At 38.7% G+C, this 7,651-nt stretch overlaps 2 pseudogenes; one reads left to right on the plus strand and one right to left on the minus strand.

Annotated features, from left to right (window-relative positions):
- Positions 1-538: 538 nt before the first annotated feature.
- Positions 539-2,523, minus strand: LOC137712225 (uncharacterized; annotated as a pseudogene).
- LOC137714034 (small nucleolar RNA R71) lies at positions 2,034-2,138 on the plus strand (annotated as a pseudogene).
- Positions 2,524-7,651: the final 5,128 nt, after the last annotated feature.

The raw sequence follows: 7,651 nt of genomic DNA on the forward strand, positions 1-7,651 counted from the left end.
CCCCTGCCCTCTTTTTGAATGTCCACGTTACCGTTATGAAAAACCTGCTTAACCATATAAGGGCCCTTCCACCAAGACTCTTGTCTACCTGGAATTGACTTGAAATCTGAACTTAACAACCATACTTTTTTACCAGGCTATATTTTTTCGTAACTTGGATTACCTTGCAACTTTTTATTCTTGCCCTTGACATTTTGGTGTTTTTGGTCCATCTAGTTGCTCGGATCTATTTTTGATTTTTGCACTTCAAGCAACTGAATTTTGTGATGCTGTGCTTTACCATCACACTCATGAATCACATTTTGAGTCTTTATGGGCAGATTGTCAGTTGATGATCTGGTCACAAATTTGGTACGAGGCAAACCATCTAATGCATCAACACGCATGCATTCTTGCTTGTCACCTGGATGTGTGATAGCTTCAAACAACCTAAAAACAACTGTTTGATCTTCAACCCGGAATGTTAGAGTTCCGGCTTCAACATCAATAAGAGTCCGGGTTGTTGCCAGGAATGGGCGGCCTAAAATGATGGGTGTTGTCAAATCCTCATCCATGTCCAACACCAAAAATCAACTGGTAAATATAGATTGTCAACCTTAACAATAACATCTTCAATGACTCCTCTAGAATAGGTAATTGAACGGTCAGCCAATTGAATAATGCTGGAGGTTGGCTTCAGCTCTCCTTCACCTAAACGTTTAAAAACAGAATAAGACATTAAGTTTACACTAGCACCTAAGTCAATTAAAGCACTACTAAAATCACAATTTCCAATGGTGCAAGAGATAGTAAAACTCGTTGGATCTTTCTTCTTTGGAGGCAATTTATGCAATAAGACCGCACTGCACTGTTCTGTTATAATCACTTTTTCAAAATCCACAAGCTTCTTTTTCTTTGTACAAACGTCTTTCAAAAACTTGGCGTAAGGATGGAATGTTCTCGATTGCATCAATTAATGGAAGATTAATTTGAACTTTAGCCAAAGTCTTCATAAAATCTGTCAACTGTTGATCTTTAGCTTTACGCTTCAACCTTTCAGGATAAGGCATTGGAGGCACATAAACACGTTCTGCATTTTTTGTGGTAGCTTCTGCAGTATTTTTGGATCTGTCTTGTTGCTACCCAGAATCTGCAAAAATATCAAATTTTGCAAAATTTCCCGAAACTGTTTGTGGTTGTGGCGCTGCCTGCAAATTTCCAGCGCAGTTTTCATGTATGTTGTCGTAACTTTTGCCAGATTGTAAAGTCCGTATAGCGTTGCATTCTTCTCGTCCTCTTGGATTAGGTACTGTTTGACTAGGAAATGTACCCAGTGCTCTTTCTGAAATCTGCAACGCAATCTGCCCAATTTGTTGTTCCATATTTTTCATTGTTGCACGCATATTTTGGATTTCCTGATTGGTCTGTTCAAATCTTGCATTTGTAGTAATTGCTAATTTTTCAATTGCAATTTCCCAAGTAGCCTTAGGTGCAGCAGGTTGCTGTACCTGCTGTTGAAATTGTGGCTTTGCATGTTCATCTCTATCCCACTTCAAATTAAGATGATCTCTCTAACCCAGGTTGTAGAAATTTCAATATGGGTCATTTCGAGGACGTTGAAAATTATTAAATACATTAACTTGCTCTGCTGTAAACTCCGGATAAGCATCTTTATGTGGACAACTCAAAAAATCATGGGTTGTTATGCTGCAAATACTGCAGGCAGCTTCTAAAGGCTGTTGTACAGCAACCTGTGAACCTGGAATTATTTGTAATAACATGTCAAATTTTGCATCAAATCTTGCAAGCTTTTTCGCCATTTTTTCAATTTGTGCCGACATATATGGTGAACCATTAGACATCTCAAAAACAGACCTAGATTGTGGCTGCTTAACTGCCTATTGCTGTGTATCTGCTGCTATTTTCTCAAATAATAAACAAGCGTCTTGTGCTTTTTTATCCTTGTATGAACCTTCACATGAAGCATTGACAAGAATTTTTGTAGTCATATTTAGTCCTCTGAAAAATATGTGCATTTGATATGTACAGTTAATACCAGAATGTGGACATTTTCTAATCAACTCTTTGAACTGTTCCCACGCCTCATGAAACTCTTCATTTGGTTTTTGGGCAAAAGATAAAATTTGAGTTCTCATGTCAAGAGTTTTTGAAGCTGGATAATACTTGCTTAAGAATTTTTCATTGAGTTGGTTCCAAGTGCTAATGCTTCCAGATGGAAGTGTGAGGAGCCATCTCCTTGCTTGATCTTTTAGAGTGTATGGAAATAAACGGAGCTTAATAGATTCGGATGAAAATCCTCACCAAAATATTCTTGCATCCCATTAAAAATTCTGCAATGTGCATGTTAGGATCGTTGGTTGAGAACCCATGAAATGTAGGTAAAATATTCAACATGTGCTGCTTTATTTCAAATGTAGACCCTTCCTCCACTTCCGGATAAGTAATGCAACTTGGTATGTTAGTGGCATGAGCTGTTAATGAATTCTCTAAAGGTTGCCCAGCCTCTAGAATAACAAATGCCATTGTTTCCTTACTGTGCATATCCTCAGAAAATAAAGACTGCAGAAAAGTCTCCTGCAAAGAAGGAACCCACTGTAAATTTTTCTCCCTGCGTCTCCTCCGTACAATTTGCTCAGGTTCTGGATCAAAATGAAACAATTTCTGCACTGCTGAAAGGGTGCTGACCATGCACATATTGTTGTAATCTGCACTGTTGTACTGCTGTAATTTGTAAAAATAAAATAATAACGAATATTACTTTTGTTATTTTTTTTTATGTGTATAGACAGCGATAACTAATGGAAAATCTGATTAGAACAAATTATTTTAAATAATCCCCGGCAACAACGCCAATTTCTTGATAGAGATTTTACCACACACGCAAACGGGTTAAAAACTCCTATATTACTTGCAAGAATGACAAGGTTGTTGTAGTATAAACGGTTCTCGCAAGGTCGTTCTCCACATGGATTATTAAATAATTCGAAACAAACGAAATTTCAATTAATTATTGTAAAGCAAAAAATTGAGATGATTGCTTTTATAACCTACTTAAATTAAAACGAATCTAATTAATAAAAATAAACTAATCTGCAATATTAAAGATGAAGGGGAAAGAAAACTGTTTTGGAAAAATCAAATTAAGAAAGCACTAGGGTTCCACCATCACCTAGCAATCCTATGCATTTTTAGCAATTACTTATGATCTACACATGCCACTTTGAAGGTTAGGTTTTCCTAATTTATATTCTACTTGGAACCTCCAACATAGAACGTATATCTAACATGCAACCCGTTCGGACGTTCGGATCAAATCTGAACATGAAAGATTCATTATGCTTTATGAAAAACCTTTGAAAAACCATGCAACCCTTAAGATGTGGTGTTCATCTTAAGTGAAATTACAATTATTAATCACAAAAAGCCAGCGCCAATTTCAGGGAACCTTCCGACTAAAATTGCATCAAATTACTTTTCTAAAGATCCTAATGGTGATCAGGCATTAAGACAATTAGATAGTTTTAATCACAGTGATTAGTAATTCAAAGTGCACATGCAATCAATCATAAGCAATTAAATAAAAATTACATATTCATGCTAAGGCTCAAGGCTTCACCCTAGCAAAACGAATTAGTTACGCATATTCATAATTGAAATCATAGAAAATATTATTAAGAAAAGGATTGAAAACACTTTAAAGTAGAAAATTTCCAAGAACCCTAGCAATTACTCTGTCTCCAAAGTTGCATAAAAAAACCATATCCCCAAACTAAGGTTGACTAAGACCTTTTATATCTCCCTCAAAGCCAGCCGCACAAACCCTAGGAACCAAGTATCTTATTTCCACTAGGAAGCTAACTAATAATAAAATATAAAGTCCTAATTAAGTTAGGATAAACTGCACAAAAACTGTCCAGTAATGCTTTAGCCTCAAATCTCCTCCAAATCTGGTCTATAATAGCTTGTTTTGAAGATCAGGGCGTTCTGAACACATCTCCAGAAGGCCACGAACCCATCCGAGGTCATCTTGGGCTCCAAAAACGGAAGTTAAGCCGAAAACGTCACTATTCTAGCACTGCACATTGCTCCTTTATTTTATCACCAGAAAGTAACCGCTTGGTGGAAAAATCTGATATTTTGATACGATCAAGCTAAGTGACTCGCGAACATCCTCCAACTAGAATTACTCCAAAATTCGTCAATTTGCCCATGTTTTGCTCCAGAAGAAGTCGAAAGTCCTATATTGGAAATGCAATTCAAAGTATCAAAATTCTTCCAAATTATTAACTAAAATATACTAAGATTAGGGTAAACTATATAATATGAAATTGGCTCATCAGCGCACTATCATCAACACTGGCCAATCATCACACCAATAAAGAGGACAACACTGAAGAAAAGGTCTAAGATGTCTTCCACATCACAATCCAAGAAGACAAAGAAGACGAAATCCCCGAGGAAAACGTCGTTGTTGCGCCACCACAACTCGAGGATGGGAGCAAGCCAAGGTTGATGATCTTAAGGAGCTCAACTTAGACACAAGCGAGGAACCAAAGCCTATCTTCGTAAGTGCACTACTAAGTGCGGCAAGATCGAGGAGTACTACCAACTGCTAATCGAGTACAAAGACATATTTTCTTGGACCTACAAAGAAATACCCGGCCTTGACCCTACCATTGTCGTGCATCGTCTTGCAGTCAAGCTTGGAATGCGTCCAATAAAGCAAACTCAAAGATGCTATCGATCCAAGCTCATCCCACAAATTGAGGCCGAGATTGACAAGCAAATCAAACCAGGCTTCATTCGAAAGGTGGAATACCCTAAATGGATCTCTAACATCATCATTGTCCTTAAGAAATCTGGACAAATACGTGTTTGTGTAGATTTTCACGACCTCAATGATGCTTGCCCGAAGGATGAGTTTCTGTTGCCAATCATCGAAATCATGGTGGACGCAACCACTAGCCACAAGGCATTATCATTTATGGACGGCTCCTCTGGATACAATCAAATCCATATGGCTCCCGAAGATGAGGAACTAACAACCTTCCGCACTCCAAAAGGTGTTTACTACTATAAGGTAATGTCATTTGGCTTGAAGAATGTTGGAGTTACATATCAATGTTCAATGCAGAAGATCTTCAACAACATGCTACACGAAAACATAGAATGTTATGTAGACGACGTAGTTGTCAAGACCAAGAAGAGTTCTGATCACTTGAAGGATTTACAAATGGTGTTCGACAAACTACAACACTACAATCTCAAGAGGAACCCGTTGAAGTCTGCATTTGGTGTCACCTCTAGGAAGTTCCTCGGCTTCATTATCAAGCACCGTGGCATTGAAGTGGACCAATTGAAGATTAAGGCCATTCAAAGCATGCCCAAGCCAAGGAATATACACAAGTTGAAAAGTCTACAAGGAAGACTAACCTTCATTAGGCGCTTCATCTCTAACCTCACTGGACACTGTCAACTCTTTAGTCGACTCATGAAGAATGACACTTCACTCATATGGGATGACAGATGTCACAATGCCTTTGAAAGCATAAAACGGTACCTGGCAAGCCCACTTATCTTGGGAGCTCCCATGCCTAGAAAGCCGCTCATCATATACATTGCCACACAAGAAGGTTCCATTGGAGCACTCTTGGTGCAAGAAAATGATAACCAAAAGGAAATAGCACTATACAACCTAAGTAGAACTCTCATTGGTACTGAACTTAATTACTCACCGATTGAGAAGATGTGTTTTGCCTTAGTCTTTGTTTTCCAAAAGCTAAGACACTACATGCATGCTTACATCATCCACTTAGTTGCTAAAGCTAACCCGGTCAAATATCCAAACCAATTTTGACAGGGCAACTAGCTAAATGGGCATTGCTTCTCAATCAGTATGAGATCATCCACGTCCCAATTAAAGCCATCAAGGGACAAGTGTTAGCAGACTTCCTTGTCAATCATCCAATCCCAGCCGATTGGAAAATCTCAGATGACTTACTTGACGAGGAGGTGTTGTACATCGACATCTTCCCATTATGGACGATGTTCTTCGACGGATCCGCACAAGCAGACGGAGCGGGGGCATGAGTAGTATTCATGTTGACACAAAGACAATTACTACCCTATTCCTTTTGACTAAGCAAACTATGCTCCAACAACGTCGTTGAGTACCAAGCGTTAATCATTGGACTCCAAATGGCGATTGACATGGAAATCACAACACTAGAAGTGTATGGTGACCCCAAATTCATAATCAATCAACTCTTCACTGAATATGAAGTAAGGAAAGATGATCTCATCCCATACTTTCGGCTAGCAACTCAACTACTACAAAAGTTTGAGGCCATGCCGTTAGAACGTGTGCCAAGAAAATAAAATCAAATGGCGGACTCTCTCGCTAACCTAGCCTTAAGTATGGCACTAGAAGAAGACGAAGTTGCGGATGTGCCAATTTGCCCAAAGATGGGTGATCTCTCTCGTTACTAAAATGCTACTAGATGACACAAACATCGTCTTAGTACTTCCAGTCGACACAAAAGAATAGAGATAACCGCTGATCGATTACTTGGAGTATGGAAAGCTTCTAGATGATCCTAGACACAGCTCTGAAATACGTCGACAAGCACCTCGCTTCCTCTACTACAATGGAACACTCTACTGATTCTCTTTTGAATGAGTACTTCTGAGATGCTTAGGTGAGGAAGAAGCCGATCAAGCCATGGAAGAAGCACACATAGACGTATCCGGTGCACATCAGTCTGGACCAAAGCTACATTTCCAGCTCAAAAGAATGGGTTACTATTGGTCAAGCATGGTGAAAGATTGCCTGTAGTATGCTAAAAAGTGCCGAGCCTGCCAATTCCATGTCAACTTCATACGTCAACCACCTGAGCCATTACACCCTACAGTTGCTTCATGGCCGTTTGATGCATAGGGATTAGACGTTGTAAGACCAATCACACTAAAGTCATCTATAAAAGAAGCCTACATCATAGTCGCAACGGATTACTTTTCCAAGTAAGCTGAAGTCGTACCCCTAAGGGAAGTCAAGAAGGAAACTGTCGTCTATTTCATCAAAGAGCATATCATCCATCAATATGGTGTGCCTTGCTATATCATCATGGTTAACGAAAAACAGTTCTCCAATCAACTCATGGATGAGCTCTTCGAGAAATACAAATTCAAGCAGCACAAGTCTTCTATGTATTATCCTCTGGCCAATAGTCTTGCAGAAGCATACAACAAAACAATGTGCAATCTCCTAAAAAATGTGATCAGCTGAACAAAGAGAGATTGGCACGAAAGAATAAGCAAAGCACTTTAGGCATATAAGACGACACATAGGACTCATACTTAATAACCAATATAACAGAAATGCTATATGGCATTATCTAGAAGATGAGTTAGTTATTATAGGTAGAAGGGTACTGTTGTAATTAACACTTATGGATATATAAGAGGTGATAGGGCTTTCATTTCAGTAAGTAAAACATTGTAATATTTTTTGAAGCATTAGTACAATCTCTCTCTTTCTCTCACTCTCTCATTTCCTTCTTCTTTGACTCTGTCATCCATTGATCTTCATAGTTTTGCAATGTAGTTAACATGGTATCAGAGCCACCTGGCTTATGCTATGGATTCTGGTGGT

The sequence above is a fragment of the Pyrus communis genome, chromosome 14 (assembly GCF_041283825.1).
Source record: "Pyrus communis isolate YQ-2024b chromosome 14, ASM4128382v1, whole genome shotgun sequence".
NCBI classification, from domain to species: Eukaryota; Viridiplantae; Streptophyta; class Magnoliopsida; order Rosales; family Rosaceae; genus Pyrus; species Pyrus communis.